This window comes from Triticum urartu, chromosome 5A, assembly GCF_056163025.1.
Source record: "Triticum urartu cultivar PI428250 chromosome 5A, HENAU_Tu73, whole genome shotgun sequence".
Classification (NCBI taxonomy): Eukaryota; Viridiplantae; Streptophyta; class Magnoliopsida; order Poales; family Poaceae; genus Triticum; species Triticum urartu.
In genome coordinates this window covers 264,359,972-264,382,822 of record NC_141877.1, presented here as the reverse complement: position 1 = coordinate 264,382,822, position 22,851 = coordinate 264,359,972, and the positions used below count along the sequence as shown (strand labels likewise).

Genomic DNA, 22,851 nt, shown 5'->3' with positions numbered 1-22,851 from the left:
CAGAGGCGGTCGTGTCACGTCTAATTGAAGTTACTAACCTACCCCTATTTAGAGCAGTGGAAATCGGGCCGATGGATTGTCCGTGTAATGGGTAGATAGTAATTTCCATCTCCCAAACACTTGGCTTCGGGCAGCCGATGTGGGAGTGGACATTTTGCTGTTTCTTTCGAATTTTGGGACAATAAGCATCCACGTTTACCCTGGCAACTAAATTCGAATCCATTTTGTATTCCTATATGAATCTTTATAAATCATTCTATGTGTTTTTATATATCTTCAAAAGGACGAAAAAGATGTATTCCACTGTCATATATGAATATGGTTTACAAATGCCGATACTCAAATTCAGAAACTAGAATCTAGTTTAAGGTGAATTCGAATATTTGGAACACTTCATGTCCAACTCAAATGTCACACACAGCATAATGTGTACTCCCATTTAGATATGTACACAAGCGATGTATCAAGATTCAAATACCGAGTCAATCAACCAAGAATGTACGGAACTAACAGACATATAAACACTTATAGAGTATATGGATCAATAATATCAACTAACATACATAAGCCAGGCCGCTGTACTTTTTTTGGCTACAACATCATCCTTTTTTTAGCCAGCATCTTGGCCCTTTGCGATGCGTGCCACTTATGGTCCATCTATACTAGTATTGTTGAATGCACATTCACCCCGATTGGCATATTTGTAGGTCTGGCACAGCAATCCAAATGAAATGTCTCCGAGTCTTATCAATTAATACAGACTTGTGCTCAAATAAAATTACAAACAAAAAAACAAAAAAACAATTATTACATGATCTCTAAAACAAATGGTTTGATTGATTACATGAACAGACAACACAAAGGTTATTCAACTATGGAAAGAACATTTCACCTATGATTTACCAAGTAGGAATTTAATTTCCTTTTTTCCTTCAGGACCTTAACAATCTGGTCAGTCTCAGCTTGCTTCATTTTGAAATCCACCAAATATTTAATGGTTGTCTTGAGTACTGCTTGTGATTGTGCTATTTGCTTCCTCAACATGTCAACTTCATCTCTAAGTGCGGAAGCAGAATCTCTTTCTACCACTAGTTTAGCCTCTAGAGCATCAGCAGTTGGCAATTCATAATGCACGATTGGGCCGGTGCCACTGCTGTGGGATGATGCAACTTCCATGGGGACCTCACTCTTTGATCTTGGGCTAACCTGTTTTGCCATTAAAGTTCCGATTGGATTCAGAAAAGTTGAAGTTAGCAAAACATCTCAACTGGGAGTTATAACAGCAAACCAGTTAAACAAACAAGGAATTAAAGAGTTTCAATTGGATGCTGAAAAGTAGTTATTAACATCATTGTAACCCGCTGTTGCAGCAGCAAAGCAGTTAAACAAACAAGTAGATATTTAAGTTAAGGCAAACAGGTAATTCTTAACAGTAAGTATCAAACACACAGATAGGCGCGGTCTACAATATGATTAACAGGTTGTGCCATTATGTAATCAGTAGCAAACTAAATTAAGCCAAGCAACATAATTGAACAATTTTGCAATAAGTCGCTAACTAAAATTCCGAGAAGCAGGTAACTGAACTTACGCTAGTTCTTTGTACAGGCACACTGCAACTTCTTTTTCGCTTACATGGTTGTACGAAGGAGTCCATGGCATAAATTGCTTGGATACGTAGTCCCAATACTTCTTTCTTCCCACACTGCATGGGTAAGTCGAATGGTTAATCTGGTAAGATGGTGCGTCCTTGATATGTTATATGAGGACGTGTAGTCAGACTAGTTGTAGCCAAACACATCACACTGGCTTTTACTGCATATTTCATGCGATTACTTTTGGCATATCGAGATCTAAGCAATCTACAATAGGATGAAAAGACTGGCATCCTTCACATTATTGGCGAACTCAGTTCATAGAAACAAGCAATTCAACCATTCTGTGGGTAAATCAAAAGCGCCACTGGAATATTTTTCACTATCCAATCATACACGCAAAAAGGGGCGACGCCACCATAGGGGCTGGTATGGGCAGCCGCCTCAGGTGGCTGGAAAGTGTGCACCTAGTTTGAGTCGTCTAGGTTGGCCCACGCTAGTTTTGTTCGTCCCAACGCACGAGCAGGCAATGTAAAAAATGAAAAAAAATCAATTTGGATGGGCCAATAACACAAGTGCAAGGCAGGCCCTATAGTAGGCTCGCGGCCCAAACGAGTGCCTCCCATATCGATCGACAGCAGGAAAAATCCCAATTCATTCACTCCAGCCTCCAGTCTAGTTCGCTCCTAACCTAGCCGCCGATGGACAGACCGACACAGCACTTCCTCGCGCCCTCATTGGAGGGCGGTCGCCGGGCTTCAAGCGAACGGAAGGACAAGAAGATGAAGATCCAACCCTGGGTGTAGCCTGCGTGGGAGGCAGCGGCGGCAGCACGGGCATGGCATCGAGCGTGCGCAAATGGACAGTCGCTAATTGCAAGAGTAGCATGCGCAACGAGCAGGTACATCACATCCCTGATTATATCTAATTCAACTCTTCAATTTCTGGCCAATAGTTAAAACTAACGGTGTTGTAAAACTGCTTGTATGTAGGGAATCTATGACAAAATGAAACCAATTTCTACTTATTTTATAACTCCCCCAATCAATACTAAACTGACTGAATCTGATGTGTCTAATCAAGTTTCCGGTGCAAAGATACAAGCCCATGTTGTTCTTGAGCCTGAAGTGTCTAATGAACAGACTGCTAATGAAGGATTTGATGCAAACATTTTACATGCTCCTGGTGATGAACATATAGTGTCTAATGAGGGATCTAATGCAAGCATTTTGCAAGCTCATTGAAGGATTTAGTGTCTAATGATGATCTACTATGTTGAGAGAGATGGAGATTTGCAGGCATTGATGACAAGCAAATTATAGTGCATTTTCATAGCTTGAGGAAACATCGAGGCCATCTACCAGAAAGTCCCCGTATCATGACAACATAGCATAAATACTTTTCTAATCTGTTGTTTGAAACTATTGGCATACTTGTGCAGGATAGATATATTGATATGCAGTTTGCGCACTGGTTATACGTGCAATTACACTTCGATATTTTCAGCCAGAGAACGAATAATTCAAGCAGGTACAGACCATGTTTGTAGTCCTTGTACACCATGTTGCATTTTGTGTTTTTTGGTGCTTGCATCATTTAGTGTTTATAATCTGAACTACTTTGGATCATTAGCTGGTTTTCAAAGTGCATGTAGCTTCACATTTCTCAAGTTATGTTGATTTCTGGAGTGCAAGTGCCTTCGTATTTTTTAAGTTAAATGTTCGCCCCTGGTAACTTGAATTCATGGATCAGCCACTGCACACAAATCATACATGAATGCCAGTACGAATTAAATGATATGCAGGGACTTACGCTAGCTCGTTGTACAGGCTCACTGCAACTCTGCTTGCGCTTGGGATGTTCCATGTACAAGTCCATGTTACCACTTGCTTGGATGTGCAGGCCTTGTGCTCCTTGCATCCCCCTCTGCATTTTTGACACGGCGAATCGTTGATCAAATAAGAGGAATCGACCTTGATGTTGTACCGGAGGACAGATACTCACAAGGTTATACGGGTGTGCAAGATGTGTACCAGATCCCGTAGCGCCATCATGCTTCGCTAAAATATGGATTTGCTTGTTTCAGATGATATCTCCAGAAGAAATAAGAGTTAAGGTCAGAGTTGCATAGGCGTGTAAGCTAAGAGAGCAGTGAAAGGATATCCAAACATCGTCGGAACAGTGCACAAGGGAGTGATGTGTGGATACCTAGTTCGGGTCGGCGTTTGGGCATGCTCGCCTAGCTAGAGTGCGGGTCACTTCAGAGTCGTTGAGGGTGATGCGCTGGCGTTGGCTGGCCGCGCACGGATGCAGATCTTGAGTGGTAGCGGAGCACTACGATGCGGTGGACGAGACCGTTGGTGAAGCCCCAACGGCCTTGGGGGGCGGAGGTGTGACGATGTGCTCGGTGAAGTAGCCCCGGTGAGCTGGGAGACGACGTCGGTGAAGCGCACCTGATGTGGTGGAACTCGGTGTCTGTGAGGCACGTCGGTTGCGGCGGTCGACATTGTCGGTGGACCACCCGGTGCGGTGGACGAGGGCGTAGATGAGGTAGCTCCGGTGCAGTGGTGAAGCGTGACCGTCGTCTTCGTCGTCGTCGTCCGGCACAGAGGTGGGGAATGGTGGGGAAAGAGACGAGACGAGGCGCGATTCGAGGGTTGGCAGCGAATTAGGGATTTGAGCAATCTGGGCGCGGAAGGGGGCGGTGGAGAAGAGAGATTTTGCAGGGCTGGAATTGGGGCCGCCAGATATTTCAATCCGAAACATGGAAGCGCGAACTTATATTGTCGTCGTCCTTTTTGGGGGGGAGGGGGTGGGTGGCTGGGTGCTACGCGTCCGTCCGACACACGCAACCACCCCGACAGGACTATGCTTCGGTGCCTTAAGGCACCTGCCTTTGTGTCCATGACATATGGGCCCAACAGGTGGCTGGCCCACATGTTAGTGACGCAAAGGCAGTCGCCTTTAAGGCACCGAAGCAGCGTCCACAACGACACGACCCTGGTTTGCCTGGTGCGCCTACATTTGAGAATGCAAACGAATCTTCTTTCATTTGCAAACGAATCTGTATGTATTACCATGCTCGTGTTTTCCTTGCAATAATTAGTCATTCAAAACGAGATACTCCATCCATTCACTTTTGTAAGTCATTTCAAACAACTTAAAATGAACTGTTTTGCACATTGTCTGGAATGTCTTCAAGGTCTTATAAAAGTGAATAGAGGGAGTACTATAAATTAATTAATGAGGAGTTATTTGAAAAAAAATCAAAATGGTACCCACGCTAATGTGGATTAGAGTGTGTCTCACATAATTAGTTATTTGAATTAGAGTGTGTGTCACGTAGTTAGTTATTTGAATTAGAGCGTGTGTCACGTAGCGATCTCCAATTCTAACGTGGATTTCGCATTTCACTGTATCCACGCTACTTTTTTAATACAAATGCATATGTATATGATGAACACCATGGTAGTGAGAAAACTTTTGGATGGATTCAAACATATGACCTACAAAATAGCACAACAAACTGAGTCAATGTCAACTTTTTGAAACTTAGTATGGCACGAATTCGAAATAATTACCCGTATGCCTGCTCCTCGGTTCAAATCTTACAATGTACACCGAATTGAAACATCGATATTAAGTCTCATACTATGTACATTCAAATGTTGTTTTTAGCCCCCCCCCCCCCCGCACAAATGCTACATACTTCCTGTATCGGTCAATCTTCCTCTCCTAACCACCTTAGGAAGCTATCGGTTTCCAACACACGTTCATTCTTTCTCTCCATGTTTCGATCTCTAAGTCTCTCAACTACACAACCCCTTTTCCCACTCTGTTACCAAATGTATTTACCTCACACACCCGCCATTGCACCCCATGCCGAGCTCTCTCCCCCCCCCCTCTCCCTCTCACCCTCTCGCTCTAAATACATGCATTGCCTATCTAGCCCCCCAACCTCTCGTGCATGCGCATGCACGCACGTTGTATATCTAGGTCACTCCCTCGAGATTGTCTCACTCTTTCTTCCGCACGGCGGGCCACACTCGCTCAATCTCGCTCTCTTTATCCGAGTCTCGTTTAACCTCATTTTCTTTCACACACAAATGATATATCTCCCTGTTCGTGCCTCAATCGACACACTCTATACTCTCTCACACAGATTGTCTATCTAGGTCAGTCCATCCAAGCCGCCACCACTCTTTCGACCTCATGGTGTGTAACACCCCGGATGTAATTTTCCCAATTTGTACTCCAACTCTTGTCGTTTCCGGTGTTAAGTTATTTTATTTTCTCGGGTTCGGGTTCTTTGTCTCCGTGTGTTGTATCATTGTCAGGCATCTCATATCATGTCATCTTGTGCATTGCATTTGCATACGTGTTCATCTCATGCATTCGAGCATTTTCCCCGTTGTTCATTTTGCATTCCGGCGCTTCTTCTCCTCCGGTGGTCAATTCTACCTTTCTTTCGTGTATGGGGATTAAACATTTCCGGATTGGACCGAGACTTGCCAAGCGGCCTTGGTTTACTACCGGTAGACCGCCTGTCAAGTTTCGTACCATTTGGACTTCATTTGATACTCCAACGGTTAACCGAGGGACCGAAAAGGCCTCGTGTGTGCTGCAGCCCAACACCCCTCCAATTTGACCCAAAACCCACCTAAGCTTTCTCCATCATCTAGAGCGTTCGATCACGATCGCGTGGCCGAAAACCGCACCTCATTTGGACTCTCCTAGCTCCCTCTATGCCTATAAATAGGTCCTCCTCGAAAATCTCGGATCCCCCTCCCCGAAACCCTAAAAATCCACCTCGCGCCGCGCCGGACGTGTCCGTTCTGGCCGGACACGCCGCCGCCGCCCGCCCGCGCTTATCAGACGCCGCCACGTGTCCACGCCGCCGCCTCCCACTGCGCGCCCGGGAAGCCCAAGGCCGGCCCCCACGGGCCCAGTCGCCGCCGCCCGCACCCGCGTCGCCCCGCCGCCGTCTCCTCCCGAGCCGGCGCCGCGCCCCGCCGCCTCCGCCGCGAGCGCCGCCGCCCGCCATCTCCGCCGTCCGCCAACGCCGCGGCCGCGCCGCCCCTGCCTCCCCAACGCCGCGGCCGCGCCGCCCTTGCCTCCCCGCGCCGGGCCAGGCCGCTCCCTCGCCTCGGCCTCTCCCTCCTACTCCGGCGCCGCCCTGCGCCCTCCTCCGGCGAGCTTCGGATCCATCCGGCTACAGTGCCCCGACCGCGCCTCGATTTCCACGCTGGGTCAAACCCTAGATCTCTGGGTGATTTTTTTTCACCAAGTCCCGGAGATTTTCTAGTCCAAGTGCTCATGTTCATAGCACCGTAACTTTGCATCCGTAGCTCCGATTCATGCATATAGCATATCAAAATGTTCAACTCAGAGAGTACATCATTTCATTCCACTGCATCATTTTCATTTGAGTTCATCTTGATGCCCGAAATGCTGTTAGAAGAAGGCTACTTGAGATAATTGTCAGATCTGCTGCTCCATTTAGGTTTTTGTCATTTTTGCCATGATTAACGTGTGCATGATATGCCCTGATGTTCTACATATGTTTTGTTAAGGGTTTTGTCATCTTTCCAGAGGTGCAACCCATCTATTTTTGTGATGAGTATGGTGACTAGTGCAAGCTTGCAAAGTGAGGCACTCGGTAATTCTGTTTTCAGGGACTTAGCAATTCCACTAAGTCCTGGAACTGTTTATCACATATTGCCTTGTGTTCCTGTTGTTTCCTAGTGATCCGTGCCTCTTTTGAGGATGATCAGTAAGGATGTTTTGTTAATCTTGTAGTGCTCTATCCATCCATGTCTTTGTTTGCAATTATGGAGCACCCTAGCTTGAGTCAATCGAGCTCTACTTTTGCTACTTCGTGAATCTGGGCAGATTGTCAACTTGTTTGCAATTTTGCCAATGATGTTGTAGTTGATCCGTGCATGCTATGCTATTGTTCTTGCCATGTCTAGCTTGCATTTTGAGTGTTCTTGATAGATGTATGCTTGTCTTGCCATGACTTGCTCCGTAGTGAGTGCATCGAGCTCGTAAACATGCCCACTTGAGATATGTTTCAGCATGTGCCAGTTTTCACTAAGTCTGAAAACTAATTATGTTTTTGCTATGTTCATATGCTTGCAATTGTATTTTCTGATCCCTTTTGGCTCAAGGTCACTAAGGGACTTTTGTTAAGCTATTTGAGTAGCTCCATGCCATGTTTTACTTTGCCATGTTCAGGTCCTGTAGCATGTAGTTTTGTTGCTCCGAAGAGTGCTACCTGATCTGAAATTCCAGACAAGTGTTAATTTCACTAAGTCTGATATCTGTTTTCCATATGCATTTTTGCCATGCTTGTTTGAACCTGTTAATGGATGAATTGGCCATAGCTTAGTGCTAGACTTTTGTTAAGATTCTTGAATGCATCCCTGCCATGTATTTTGTTGTCATGTTTGGGTGCTGTAGCATGTTCATCTCATTGCATTTAGATGGCTACTTGCTGTAAATCGCAGACCGGTGTCATTTTTGAATCGCTTGCCATTTCCAAACCGTAACTCCGGTTCCGGTGTTCTTTGTATCGTTTTCAAGCGATTTCATCTCATCTTTCCAGTGGCACACTTGGATTTCCATGTTGAGGCCAGGTTCATGCATTTCCTGTCATATCTTGCATTATGCATCCCGCATAGCATACCATCTTTGCATCGTTTTGTTTGAGTCTTGCACGTGGTTGATTGTGCCTTTGTTGCTTGTTTGTCTTGTTGGGTAGAGCCGGGAGACGAGTTCGCTAGCGAGGAGCCCGTTGAGTTTGCTTTCGAGGATCCAGTCAACTCTGACAACTGTGCAGGCAAGATGATCATACCCTCGAAATCACTACTATCCTTGCTATGCTAGTTTGCTCGCTCTTTTGCTATGCCAATGCTATGATGCCTACCAATTTCTTTCAAGCCTCCCAAAAATTGCCATGTCAAACCTCTAACCCACCATGTCCTAGCAAACCGTTGATTGGCTATGTTACCGCTTTGCTCAGCCCCTCTTATAGCGTTGCTAGTTGCAGGTGAAGATTGGAGGTCGTTCCTTGTTGGAACATTTACTTACTTGTTGGGATATCATTATACTGCTATGTTATCTTAATGCATCTATATACTTGGTAAAGGGTGGAAGGCTCGGCCTCTCGTCTAGTGTTTTGTTCCACTCTTGCCGCTCTAGTTTCCGTCATATCGGTGTTATGTTCCCGGATTATGCGTTCCTTACGCGGTTGGGTTATAATGGGAACCCCTTGATAGTTCGCCTTGATTAAAGCTTTTCCAGCAATGCCCAACCTTGGTTTTACCATTCGCCACCTAGCCTCTTTTTCCCTTGGGTTTCCGGAGCCCGAGGGTCATCTTATTTAACCCCCCCCCCCCGGGCCAGTGCTCCTCTGAGTGTTGGTCCGACCAAGTAGACTGCGGGGCCACCTCAGGGCAACTTGAGGTTTGGTTTTACTCGTAGGATGTCTCATCTGAGTGTGCCCTGAGAACGAGATATGTGCAGCTCCTATCGGGATTTGTCGGCACATTCGGGCGGTGTTGCTGGTCTTGTTTTAACCTGTCGAAGTGTCTTGAAGAACCAAGAAACCGAGTCTGATCGGAACGTCTTGGGAGGAGGTCTATTCCTTCATTGACCGTGAGAGCTTGTCATGGGCTAAGTTGGGACTCCCCTGCGGGGATTTGAACTTTCGAAAGCCGTGCCCGCGGTTATGGGCAGATGGGAATTTGTTAATGTCCGGTTGTAGATAACTTGAACCTTAACTTAATTAAAATGGATCAACCGAGTGTGTTACCGTGATGGCGTCTTCTCGGCGGAGTCCGGGAAGTGGACACGGTGTTGGAGTAACGTTTGCGCAGGTTGTTCTCTAGTTTCTCGCTCGCGCTTTGCCTCCTCTTCTCGCTCTCTTTTGCGAATAAGTTAGCCACCATATATGCTAGTCGCTTGCTGCAGCTCCACACATTTACCTTGTCATACCTAATGAGCTTAAATAGTCTTGATCGCGAGGGTGCGAGATTGCTGAGTCCCTGTGGCTCACAGATTACTATTACACCAGATGCAGGGCCTGATGATTCCGCTCCAGCAGACGCGTATGAGCTCAAGTGGGAGTTCGACGAAGACTCTCAACGTTACTATGTTTCCTTTCCCGATGATCAGTAGTGGTGCCCAGTTGGGGGTGATTGGGACCGTTATCGCATGTTGGGTTATCTTTTATTTTGGCGCCGTAGTCGGGCCATGAGTGTTTGGATGATGTAATGTTATTTATGTACATGATTGACGTGGCGAGTGTAAGCCAACTATGTTATCTCCCCTTTATTATTTATATTACATGGGATGTTGTGAAGATTTTCTAACTTGCGACATATGCCTTCAATGCGATTATGCCTCTAAGTCGTGCGTCAACACGTGGGAGCTATAGTCGCATCGAGGGTGTTATAAGTTGGTAATCAGAGCCTTCCCCGACCTTAGGAGCCCCATTGCTTAATCGTTTTTAGCGGCCGAGTTGTGTCTAGAAAAATGTTTTGAGTCATTTAGGAATTATATATTGGAGAGTTTAGGAATTCTTTTTACTTCCCAGTCTCCTCATCGCTCTGGTAAGGCATCCTGACGTAGAGTTTTGACTCTTCTCTTCTCAAATTTCACTAAAAAAAATTTAGGATCACGCGGGTATCTTGGAATCGTTCCGATGGTTTTATGATGAGAACATTGTCTTGGTGCCTCCTGTCAGGGGTTTAGTGGAAGTGTCCCGAGGAGTTGAGCTCTGAGGTGTTGTCATCATAATTTTATCGTTGCAGTTCTGGAATACCTGAGTTTAGTATGCCGACATCAAAAATCTCTTTTATGCAGTTCGTTGGTGAGATAACCTCGACGCCACCCAGTACTGGGGCGGGAGTTCGGGAGTATCGCCATAACTTGTATAACGGATGCTTTTCGAAGGTTGAGGTAGATGGTTTCCGAAGGTTTCTTGATTATGTGTTGAAGGATGGATACAGCTGGATGTAGGATTTGCTAGTTTGGGTGAGATATTATGCTTCCCATGTATCCCCAACACCTGATTGCATAACCGGAAAGGTTCGGGAGTTTCATAGGTGGGAATTCTAGTAGCTCTAGTTCTTCTTCCACAAATATTGGTTTGAGATTGGGATTTCTTACCGATTATTCGTTCTTGATCCGTACCTTGTTGATTTATTTCTCTACCTTAATTCTAAGTGGCTTCTCAATTTATGGATATGTGACCATTTCAAGAGGAATGCATTCGTTCATTTTGTTCGGATGTGAAGACTATATGTTGCAATTTTCATTCCATCGGATTCAGCTTCAATAGTTGTCCATCAATGTGCTAATGGATGTCAACCTCTTCAGGATGGCTCCTCCAACGCGCACGACTCCGAATCCTAATCCGCCACCACCTCCACCTCCTCCGGAGGCATGGCAAGCTGTGATGGCCGCAACCAATGCAAACACACAGTTGATCATGCAAATTCTTCAAGAGCGCTATCAAGGCAACCAAGGGAATCAAGGCAACAATCAGAATCACTTTGCTACACTCAACCAGTTCCTTGCTAACGGGCCAAAGACTTTCAGCAATTGTGTTGAGGCAACCGATGCTGACGATTGGCTAGTGGATCTGTGCAAGCATTTCGAGTGCAGTAACGTTAGGCCTGAGGACTTTGTCAAGTTCGCTTCCTTCCAACTCAAAGATCAAGCTGCAGAATGGTTCCAGCAGTACAAGGATTCCAGAGGTGGACGTGTTATCACTTGGGATGATTTCCGTTAAGATTTCCGAGCTCATCATATTCCCCAGAGCGTGCTTGAAAGCAAGCGTGAGGAATTCCGCAACCTGAAGCAAGGCTCTTTGTCTGTCTATGACTACAACAAGTTGTTCCAGAAGCTCGCCCGCTTTGCCAAGCAGGACGTCCCTGATGAGAAGAGCATGATATATCAGTTCAGGGGTGGTCTCAGAGAAGAAATTCAGCTAGCTCTTGTTCTCTTTGAACCCTTGAGATACGATGAGTTCTACAACATGGCATTGAAGCAAGAGGCTGCTCAGTTGAGGTGTGATGCTTCCAAGAAGCGAGTCAGAGATGTTACTCCTTCTTCCTCTACCCAAGTGGCCAAGCAGCAGAAGTATTGGCTTCCTCCTCCTCCGTTTCGTCAGCCGTATCAGCAGAAGAGCAAAGGTGACAGTGGTTCTTCCCACCCACCCAACCCTGGCTTTCAGAACAAGACTTCGTCTCAAGCTCCAAGATCGAGTGCTCCGTATCACCGTCCGCTTTCAGAGGTCACGTGCAACAAGTGCCAACAGAATGGTCACTATGCCAACAAGTGTTTCAACCAGAGGCGTCTTCCTCCTCCTCCTCCTCCTCCTATCAGATCGGCAAGTACAGCTGTGGTCAACCATAATCCCAAGCACGCCAAGGTCAATTTGATGAATGCAGCTCAGGCAGAGGACTCATCGGATGTGATCATGGGTAACCTTCCTATTAACGATGTTCCTGCAAAAGTTCTTTTTGACACTGGTGCATCGCATTCCTTTTTGTCATGCCCTTTTGCATCGAAGCACAATGTTGAGACTGAGTTCATGCCCAAAGTCATGCAAGTTGTTTCTCCCGGCAAGCTTTTGACTTCTAGTTTGGTTGCTCCCGATATCTCTATCACATTGGGTGACTACAAGTTTCTCTCTTCTCCGGTGGTTCTTGGTAACTCGGATATTGATCTTATTCTCGGAATGGATTGGCTTTCTAAGCACAAGGCACATCTTGATTGTGCTGCAAGGCAGATTCAATTGACTCATTCGTCTGAGGATGTAATTGTCTTTGCCGCTCGTGATGATACCATCCGTCTGTTTTCTCTCAATGACAAGGGTGAATTGAATGCCATCTCGCAAATTCCAGTCGTTTGCGAATATCAAGACGTCTTTCCAGAAGAGCTTCCAGGAATGCCTCCGCACCGGCCAGTTGAATTCGTTATTGATCTTGAGCCTGGCACGGAACCTGTGTGCAAACGTCCTTACAAGCTCGGACCTGAAGAGTTGAAGGAGCTGAAGAAGCAACTCGATATTCAAGAAAAAATGGGTCTCATCCGGCCTAGTTCTTCTTCGTGGGGTTGTGGTGTTCTTTTTGTGAAGAAGAAGGATGGAACGGACCGACTTTGTGTTGATTACCGTCCAATGAACAAGAAGACCATCAAGAACAAATACCCACTTCCCAACATCAATGAGCTGTTCGAACAACTCAAAGGTGCCCAAGTATTCTCCAAGCTTGATCTTCGTATGGGTTATCATCAGATTCGAATCCGTGAGCAAGATATTCCCAAGACAGCTTTTAGGACAAGCTTTGGTTCATATGAATACACAGTCATGTCTTTTGGCCTCGCCAACGCTCCTCCGACTTTCTCTCGTATGATGAACTTCATCTTCAACGCCTACACCAATGACTTCGTTTTGGTCTACCTCGACGACATTCTGGTTTTCTCCAAGAACAAGGAAGATCATGCCAAGCACTTGCGTTTGGTTCTCGATAAGTTGAGGGAACATCAGTTCTACGCCAAGTTCTCCAAGTGTGAATTTTGGCTCGATGAGGTTCTTTATCTTGGTCATATCATCTCTGCCAAGGGCATTGCCGTGAATCCTGAGAAGGTGTCTGTAATTGTGAATTGGGAACCTCCTCAGAACATGAAGCAACTCCATAGCTTCCTCGGTCTCGCAAGCTATTGCCGAAGATTCATTGAAAACTTTTCTAAGATCGCGAAGCCTCTCTCTAATCTTCTCCAGAAGCACGTCAAGTACGTTTGGTCTCCGGAGTGTGACATTGCTTTCAACACTTCGAAAGAGAAATTGATCACTGCTCCAGTTCTCACTCCGCCTGATGAATCCAAGCCGTACGAGGTCTTTTGTGATGCCTCTCTCCAAGGTCTTGGCGCAGTATTGATGCAAGAGAAGAAATTTGTTGCTTATACCTCTCGCCAGTTGAAGCCTAATGAGAAGAACTACCCCACTCATGATCTCGAGTTGGCGGCAGTTGTGCATGCTCTTTTGACTTGGAGACATCTTCTATTGGGAAGAAAAGTTGACATTTTCACTGATCACAAGAGTCTCAAGTACATCTTCACTCAGCCTAATCTCAACCTCTGGCAAACTCGATGGGTTGAAATGATTCAAGAGTATAATCCGAGTATCGAGTATACTCCAGGCAAGGCCAATGTGATTGCTGATGCATTGAGCAGAAAAGCTTACTGCAATAGTCTGATTCTCAAGCCTTATCAACCCGAGCTTTGTGAAGCTTTCCGCAAACTTACTCTGCAAGTTGTTCCTCAAGGTTTCCTCGCCAACCTTCTAGTCTCTCCTACCTTGGAAGACCAAATTCGCCAAGCCCAGCTTCTTGATGCTATGGTGAAAAAGGTGAAGATTGGGATTGCCAAGAGTCAACCCAAGTACAAGTGCTACCGCCTTGATGACAAGGATACTCTCTTCTTCGAGGATCGTATTGTTGTACCCAAAGGTGACCTCCGTAAAGTGATCATGAACGAGGCTCACAATTCTCTCCTCTCCATCCACCCTGGGAGCACGAAGATGTATCAGGACCTTAAGCAAGCTTATTGGTGGACTCGAATGAAGCGCGAGATTTCTCAATTCGTGAATGAATGTGATGTCTGCAGAAGAGTGAAGGCAGAACACCAAAGGCCAGCTGGTCTCCTCCAACCTCTTGCCATTCCAGAATGGAAGTTTGACCACATTGAAATGGACTTCGTGACTGGGTTTCCAAAGTCCAAGCGTGGCAATGATGCTATATTCGTTGTCATCGACAAACTCACTAAAGTGGCTCACTTTCTGCCTATCAAAGAGTCGATCACTGCAGCTCAATTGGCGGAACTCTATACCTCTCGAATTGTCTCACTGCACGGTATTCCTCAAGTGATCTCTTCAGACCGTGGCAGCATCTTTACATCCAAGTTTTGGGATTCTTTTCAGAAGGCCATGGGCTCCAACGTCCGCTTGAGCACAGCTTTCCATCCTCAAACTAGCGGTCAAGTCGAGCGTGTCAACCAGATTCTTGAAGATATGCTCAGGGCTTGTGTGATCTACTTCGGCATGAAGTGGGAGGATTGTCTTCCTTATGCTGAATTCTCCTACAACAACAGTTTTCAAGCAAGTTCGGGCAAGGCCCCATTTCAAATTCTGTATGGCAGGAAGTGTCGTACCCCTCTCAACTGGTCTAAAACCGGTGAACGTCAGCTTTTGGGTAATGACTTAATCACAGAGGCAGAAGAAATGTGCAAAGTCATTCGTGATAACCTCAAAGAAGCCCAATCCCGTCAGAAGAGCTACTATGATAGTAAGCACTGTGATTTGGCTTTCGAGATCGGAGATCATGTTTACCTCCGCGTCTCTCCTATGAAAGGTACTCGTCGCTTCGGTATCAAAGGGAAGCTTGCCCCCAGATACGTGGGACCTTTCAAGATTGTCAGCAAGAGAGGCGACCTCGCCTATCAACTCGAGCTTCCTTCAAACTTTGCAAATGTTCATGACGTGTTCCATGTCTCTCAGCTTCGAAAGTGCTTCAAGACTCCTGACCGCACCGTCAACTTCGAGGACATTGAGCTCCAAGAAGATCTCTCTTATCGTGAGCACCCAGTTGCTATTCTTGAAGAGACTGAACGCAAGACTCGCAACAAGTCAATCAAATTTCTCAAAGTCAAGTGGTCACACCATTCCGACCGTGAAGCTACCTGGGAACACGAGGATCAGCTCCGTTCTGAGTACCCGGCGTTCTTTCAGTCCTAGATCTCGGGACGAGATCCTTTCGTAGTGGTGCAGTGTTGTAACACCCTGGATGTAATTTTCCCAATTTGTACTCCAACTCTTGTCGTTTCCGGTGTTAAGTTATTTTATTTTCTCGGGTTCGGGTTCTTTGTCTCCGTGTGTTGTATCATTGTCAGGCATCTCATATCATGTCATCTTGTGCATTGCATTTGCATGCGTGTTCATCTCATGCATTCGAGCATTTTCCCCGTTGTCCATTTTGCATTCCGGCGCTTCGTTCTCCTCCGGTGGTCAATTCTACCTTTCTTTCGTGTATGGGGATTAAACATTTCCGGATTGGACCGAGACTTGCCAAGCGGCCTTGGTTTACTACCGGTAGACCGCCTATCAAGTTTCGTACAATTTGGACTTCGTTTGATACTCCAACGGTTAACCGAGGGACCGAAAAGGCCTCATGTGTGTTGCAGCCCAACACCCCTCCAATTTGACCCAAAACCCACCTAAGCTTTCTCCATCATCTAGAGCGTTCGATCACGATCGCATGGCCGAAAACCGCACCTCATTTGGACTCTCCTAGCTCCCTCTATGCCTATAAATAGGTCCTCCTCGAAAATCTCGGATCCCCCTCCCCGAAACCCTAAAAATCCACCTCGTGCCGCGCCGGACGTGTCCGTTCAGGCCGGACACGCCGCCGCCGCCCGCCCGCGCCTATCAGACGCCGCCACGTGTCCACGCCGCCGCCTCCCACTACGCGGCCCGGGAAGCCCAAGGCCGGCCCCCACGGGCCCAGTCGCCGCCGCCCGCACCCGCGTCGCCCCGCCGCCGTCTCCTCCCGAGCCGGCGCCGCGCCCCGCCGCCTCCGCCGCGAGCGCCGCCGCCCGCCAACGCCGCGCCGCCCCTGCCTCCCCAACGCCGCGGCCGCGCCGCCCTTGCCTCCCCGCGCCGGGCCAGGCCGCTCCCTCGCCTCGGCCTCTCCCTCCTACTCCGGCGCCGCCCTGCACCCTCCTCCGGCGAGCTTCGGATCCGGCCGGCTACAGTGCCCCGACCGCGCCTCGATTTCCGCGCTGGGTCAAACCCTAGATCTCTGGGTGATTTTTTTTCACCAAGTCCCGGAGATTTTCTAGTCCAAGTGCTCATGTTCATAGCACCATAACTTTGCATCCGTAGCTCCGATTCATGCATATAGCATATCAAAATGTTCAACTCAGAGAGTACATCATTTCATTCCACTGCATCATTTTCATTTGAGTTCATCTTGATGCCCGAAATGCTGTTAGAAGAAGGCTACTTGAGATAATTGTCAGATCTGCTGCTCCATTTAGGTTTTTGTCATTTTTGCCATGATTAACGTGTGCATGATATGCCCTGATGTTCTACATATGATTTGTTAAGGGTTTTGTCATCTTTCCAGAGGTGCAACCCATCTATTTTTGTGATGAGTATGGTGACTAGTGCAAGCTTGCAAAGTGAGGCACTCGGTAATTCTGTTTTCAGGGACTTAGCAATTCCACTAAGTCCTGGAACTGTTTATCACATATTGCCTTATGTTCCTGTTGTTTCCTAGTGATCCGTGCCTCTTTTGAGGATGATCAGTAAGGATGTTTTGTTAATCTTGTAGTGCTCTATCCATCCATGTCTTTGTTTGCAATTATGGAGCACCCTAGCTTGAGTCAATCGAGCTCTACTTTTGCTACTTCGTGAATCTGGGCAGATTGTCAACTTGTTTGCAATTTTGCCAATGATGTTGTAGTTGATCCGTGCATGCTATGCTATTGTTCTTGCCATGTCTAGCTTGCATTTTGAGTGTTCTTGATAGATGTATGCTTGTCTTGCCATGACTTGCTCCGTAGTGAGTGCATCGAGCTCGTAAACATGCCCACTTGAGATATGTTTCAGCATGTGCCAGTTTTCACTAAGTCTGAAAACTGATTATGTTTTTGCTATGTTCATATGCTTGCAATTGTATTTTCTGATCCCTTTTGGCTCAAGGTCACTAAGGGACTTTTGTTAAGCTATTTGAGTAGCTCCATGCCATGTTTTACTTTGCCATGTTCAGGTCCTGTAGCATGTAGTTTTGTTGCTCCGAAGAGTGCTACCTGATCTGAAATTCCAGACAAGTGTTAATTTCACTAAGTCTGATATCTGTTTTCCATATGCATTTTTGCCATGCTTGTTTGAACCTGTTAATGGATGAATTGGCCATAGCTTAGTGCTAGACTTTTGTTAAGATTCTTGAATGCATCCCTGCCATGTATTTTGTTGTCATGTTTGGGTGCTGTAGCATGTTCATCTCATTGCATTTAGATGGCTACTTGCTGTAAATCGCAGACCGGTGTCATTTTTGAATCGCTTGCCATTTCCAAACCGTAACTCCGGTTCCGGTGTTCTTTGTATCGTTTTCAAGCGATTTCATCTCATCTTTCCAGTGGCACACTTGGATTTCCATGTTGAGGCCAGGTTCATGCATTTCCTGTCATATCTTGCATTATGCATCCCGCATAGCATACCATCTTTGCATCGTTTTGTTTGAGTCTTGCACGTGGTTGATTGTGCCTTTGTTGCTTGTTTGTCTTGTTGGGTAGAGCCGGGAGACGAGTTCGCTAGCGAGGAGCCCGTTGAGTTTGCTTTCGAGGATCCAGTCAACTCTGACAACTGTGCAGGCAAGATGATCATACCCTCGAAATCACTACTATCCTTGCTATGCTAGTTTGCTCGCTCTTTTGCTATGCCAATGCTATGATGCCTACCAATTGCTTTCAAGCCTCCCAAAAATTGCCATGTCAAACCTCTAACCCACCATGTCCTAGCAAACCGTTGATTGGCTATGTTACCGCTTTGCTCAGCCCCTCTTATAGCGTTGCTAGTTGCAGGTGAAGATTGGAGGTCGTTCCTTGTTGGAACATTTACTTACTTGTTGGGATATCATTATACTGCTATGTTATCTTAATGCATCTATATACTTGGTAAAGGGTGGAAGGCTCGGCCTCTCGTCTAGTGTTTTGTTCCACTCTTGCCGCTCTAGTTTCCGTCATATCGGTGTTATGTTCCCGGATTATGCGTTCCTTACGCGGTTGGGTTATAATGGGAACCCCTTGATAGTTCGCCTTGATTAAAGCTTTTCCAGCAATGCCCAACCTTGGTTTTACCATTCGCCACCTAGACTCTTTTTCCCTTGGGTTTCCGGAGCCCGAGGGTCATCTTATTTAACCCCCCCCCCCCCGGGCCAGTGCTCCTCTGAGTGTTGGTCCGACCAAGTAGACTGCGGGGCCACCTCAGGGCAACTTGAGGTTTGGTTTTACTCGTAGGATGTCTCATCTGAGTGTGCCCTGAGAACGAGATATGTGCAGCTCCTATCGGGATTTGTCGGCACATTCGGGCGGTGTTGCTGGTCTTGTTTTAACCTGTCGAAGTGTCTTGAAGAACCAAGAAACCGAGTCTGATCGGAACGTCTTGGGAGGAGGTCTATTCCTTCATTGACCGTGAGAGCTTGTCATGGGCTAAGTTGGGACTCCCCTGCGGGGATTTGAACTTTCGAAAGCCGTGCCCGCGGTTATGGGCAGATGGGAATTTGTTAATGTCCGGTTGTAGATAACTTGAACCTTAACTTAATTAAAATGGATCAACCGAGTGTGTTACCGTGATGGCGTCTTCTCGGCGGAGTCCGGGAAGTGGACACGGTGTTGGAGTAACGTTTGCGCAGGTTGTTCTCTAGTTTCTCGCTCGCGCTTTGCCTCCTCTTCTCGCTCTCTTTTGCGAAGTAGGCAATGCAGTTGACGGGTGACCTTGACGAGCGGTGACCGCGGGAATTGAACCGTGCTCGGCACGGTAGGTAACGTTGTTTAGTTACTAAAGCATCCCTCTATTGTTCATCGGTAGTCATTATGGACCGGAGACATGAGGGGAATTTCCTAGGGCTGGAATGCTGGCCTCCAGATATTTCAACTTGAAACGCTAAGGCTCGACTGGTTGGGGTAATGGGGTTGCCTAATGTGCGTACCACACACGCCACCGAAGGACATGAGCCCGCTTTTTTTAGGATCAACACGAGCCAAGGTCTGGCTGGTACGCCGTTGGGTCCTACCATTCGAGAATACGAAAGGAACCTTTTAAATTGCCGAACAAATCTATGTGTATTACAATACCCGTATTTTCCTTGCAAATACTAATCTCAACGTGGTAATTGATTTATGACGAGTTGTTGAATTAGAGTGAGTTTGTGATATAGTGATCTCAACGTGGATTTCACATTTCATGGTATCCCTACTAAGTTTTCCAATGCAAATTCAAATTTAAAAGATGAACAACATGGAGGTGAGAAAACTTTGTATGTATCAATCATATGACCACACACACACACAGAGAGACACACACGCACGAACACAACAACAATCCAATAAGTATAGTGCATCTATTTTTCCAAACCATGCATGTATGACACGAATTCAAAAATACTCCTTCTATTCCTAAATATTAGTCTTTTAGAGAGTTCAACAAGTGACTACATACGGAGCAAAATGAGTGAATCTAGACTCTAAAATATGTCTATATACATCTGTATGTGCCAGTCCATTTGAAGCCTCTAAAAAGACTAATATTTGGGAATGAAGGGAGTAAAATGTAAGACATCCATGGTCCTCAGTTCAATATTTAAAATGAACATGAAACTGAAACATGAATATTAAGTCTATTACTACAGTACATGCAAATGTTCTGTTTAGGCGGAGCTATGATTGTCGGGGGTCAACCCCTCGACCTTAGATAAAATTGTGGAGCTCTGTTTAGGGTTGTTTAGATTATATTTGTCCCCACCCTCCCAGCCACCGATTGGTTGTGCACCCCCACCCCTCCTCCATGGGAGAATATCATGTGCCCCCATACCTTAGATGCTATATGCCGATACGAGTTGCTTGGAGCTTGTAGATGTGAGATATAGCAGTTCACATGATGTGTCTTAATATTTCTGCAGGAAACCCTGATGAGTTTGAGAATTGCACACAATTTGTACAAAAACTACTTAGATGCCCTTTGATCCCATATCCAACGACCTCGAAGCTCGTATCACCGTAGCATCTAAGATGAAGGAGGACATCATATTCTCCTGTATGTAAGAATATCATGTGCTACCATACCTTAGATGCTTTGGTGATACAAGCTCTTCGGAGGCGTTGGATTTGTGACCCAACACCTCCTCGGTGGTTCGAATGGTTTTTTGCAGAAAAGCCCCAAAAGAGTTCGGCCACTGCTTACAAGCACAAAGACTGCTCAGATGCCATTGGATCTTAGATCAAACGACCTCCAAGCTCGTATCACCATAGCATCCAAGCTGCGATAGCACCTTATGTTTTCTCGCACGGGAGAGTATGAGGTGCTCCCGCACCGTAGATTCTATGGTGATACGAGTTCACTGAGATCTAATGGCCCACAATAGGAGGTTTGAATGTTTTTGCAATATATGGCTGATAGAGTTTGGGAAATGCGCAGAAAGTACAAGTACTACGCATGTGCCATCTGATCACTGATCATACGACCTAGATGCTCATATCACCGTAGCGGGTAATTAAGCTACGGGGAGCACCTAATATGAGCATCGGGGAGCCGTTGGATCGAAGATGCAGCGGCACACACGAGGCCTGAATGTTTTATTTGCAAAAAAAACTTTGGAGAGTTTGGAAATTGCGCATAATTACAAAGACTACTCCCAAGCCATTGGATCTCACTTCCAACGGTGTAAAAACTCGTATCACCATAGTATCTAAGCTGCGGGGTGGATGTGATATTCTATGTCGTTGTCATTTTTGTTCGTAAACTTGCAAAATACGTGTAACTCGTGTCGTTACTTGTCTAACCGCGCAAAGTGTTTGTTCAAAAAAACCATCCTACACTGAAATATCGGAACAACACATGAGGGTCCCACTTGTCATTAATCAAATTTGGACCTAAAACTAACAAATCTGAAAGACGAGATTCGAACTGGCAACCTGGACTACAAAGCGTAAGTTGATAGCCTGAAAAAACGAACGGTTGTTGGCTTTGTCCCATAACTTGATTTTATTTATACAGTACTTTCGTTGAGTAGAGTAGAGGGAGTGCCTCGTCAACACGTGCATGACCGTTGTCTCACTTACTGGTGGGTCCTAGGTCTGCGATCTCAATCTCTCTTCTCTCCATCGTCTAACCTTTGCACGGGCACACACGAAGAGCGGCGCTAGCTTGCCGTGGTGTTATTACAACTAAAAAAGCTTGGAAAATAGAAGAATCGCCTAGAACAAGAGACGTTGTGGCTGGTCGAGACGGAGCTAACCACATCTATCCTCCGTGCCATGTTTGCATGATGAAGCTGTGTGGCTAGTGGGGTGTTTTCGACCGACTGGCTGGGTCCCGAGGTCGAACCATAGGTACTACGTCTGATACAATATATTTTTACACACACATTTTTCCTCCGTGCCGAGACGTGGCACATCCTACCGCGCGGTTTCGGGGTCCTCCCGGGTGGTGCACGCACATATTCTTCCTAACGTGGGATGTCCTACCGCGCGTTTTCTGGGTCCTCCTCGGTCGTAGCACTGAAGCAAGTAAATGAGTCGTCAAATCACGAAAGACCACCTTTCCCGCCGAGTACATCAGTGAAGCATGGTGGCTAGCTAGTTGGGCTAGTTCGACCAATTAGCTAGGCCGCCGCCACATTTGTTTTTTCACCCCTTTTTTATCTACTTGCCGGCAGGTAAATATAAATATCCACCGTGGCGTTGCTCTGGTGTTTGGGTGCGGCAGGATTTTTATTTTTTTGATTGGCGGGAGCAGGCGCGGCAGGATTTTTAATTTTTTGATTGACGGGAGCAGGCGCGGCAACAATTAGTCACGATGACTCCGCCTGTAAAAACCCACCGCTCCCTGATGTGAGAAGTCGTCAACTGGTGTTTTACCGTGGTGAAAACCAAAAGATTCCCTGCTCCCTCCGCCTTCCCGTAGATTGCATTGCCTTTCAGCCGTTTCGCCCCCTTTGCTTCCTCTCCCCATTGCTTCTACCTGGTGCCATGGCGGCGCAGCAAATCATGGAGTTCGAGGTGAGGCTCCTGACACAGGAGCTCCATGCCAAGGATGCGGAGCTCAGGGCCAAGGACGTGGAGCTCCGTGAGCTCAAGGAGGAGAGGAGTGCCATGCTCCTCCGTTATGTGCGGGAGTTCACGGAGCTTCAAACGCGGTAGGCGTCCACCACAAAGATGCTTGAGGCATCGGCGGCGTTGCTGCAGAAAGCGGGAGATACGATAGGCCGTCAGGGGAGCCGGCTGGAGCGCGAGCGGGCCAATCGTGACGAGGTCCAGGATCGCCTCAGCCACTTGGTGAACCAAGTTGCCACGCACGTGTTGCGGCTGCGCGATGCCTACCATCGTGCCAGCGCGATGATGCCGGCCGTCGGGCTAAACCCATTCGACCACCCGGTCGACTTCAACGAGCTGCGGCTTCGTGACCTGG

General features: G+C 46.8%; 1 long non-coding RNA gene across 1 annotated transcript in view; it reads right to left on the bottom strand.

Annotated features, from left to right (window-relative positions):
- Positions 1 to 512: 512 nt before the first annotated feature.
- The window catches only part of LOC147970999 (uncharacterized), a 63,497-nt gene continuing 41,158 nt past the window's right edge, over positions 513 to 22,851 (bottom strand). The window contains exons 3-4 of the long non-coding RNA XR_015604439.1: positions 1,592 to 1,705; positions 513 to 1,206 (exon numbers count right to left, since the gene is read on the bottom strand). This is a non-coding gene — a long non-coding RNA (uncharacterized LOC147970999). The remainder of the gene's footprint in view (positions 1,207 to 1,591; positions 1,706 to 22,851) is intronic.